The sequence below is a fragment of the Bison bison genome, unplaced genomic scaffold (assembly GCF_000754665.1).
Source record: "Bison bison bison isolate TAMUID 2011002044 unplaced genomic scaffold, Bison_UMD1.0 scf7180017849649, whole genome shotgun sequence".
In the NCBI taxonomy this organism is placed as follows: domain Eukaryota; kingdom Metazoa; phylum Chordata; class Mammalia; order Artiodactyla; family Bovidae; genus Bison; species Bison bison.
The window spans coordinates 11,224-12,119 of NW_011480222.1; positions in this window are offsets into that span (position 1 = coordinate 11,224).

Below are 896 nucleotides of genomic sequence, written 5' to 3' on the forward strand. Positions count from 1 at the left end.
CCAGTTGAAATTAACTATCTTGTATGTATCATAAGTTATTTGCAGAAAGCATAGGTCTAGAAGCAACATCCTGAGACTCACTGTTCCACGGCTATGCAATCTGATCACCACACTCTGAAATAAATAAACTTAGCTAAAGACAGATTCTGTCAGCCTCATTCTTTTAGCTGAACAAATTTTGCTTTATGTACTATCCTATCTCAAGCCTCTCAGCTCTGAGAACTTTTATACCTGTAAAAATTCATGAATCTTCAGTTTCACCAGCACCTAACACCTGAAAGGTTCAATATGATGTTTAATATCTTTTAAAAAACATCCTGGACTTGCTCCCCTGAAATAGTCCTTTAACCCATCTACCCTGGAGTTTCCCACATGATTTGCAATAGAGCTAGTTACTTTTGAGTTGACTTCAAGTCTTTTCCTAGGGGAATATGGCAAAGATTTCCATTTCTCTGTTGATATTTTTTCCAGAGAATGGAAGACTCAACAATTTCATGTATCTTGGGTGGGAAAGGGAGAAGGACAAAGAAGAAATGATGAATATTTTCCTGGAGCTCTCTGCCTAACCAAGTATACATTAATGAGAATTTTTGTTATTTGTATTATGGGCTCTACTCTAGTAGAGTAAGTATTAGGTATTTTTCATTCTCAGTCGTGTCTGATTCTTTGTGACCCCAAGGACTGTAGCCCATCAGGCTCCTCTGTCCATGGGGTTTTCTAGGCTAAGAATACTGGAGTATTCTCCTCCAGGGGATCTTCCTGACCCAGGGATCGAACCCCCATCTCCTGCATCTCCTGCCTACATTGGCAGGAGGATTCTTTACCACTGAGACACCTGGAAGGACCACTCTAGCACAGTAGTGGAAGAAAAAGAAACAATGCGCATAAGGGAGTAA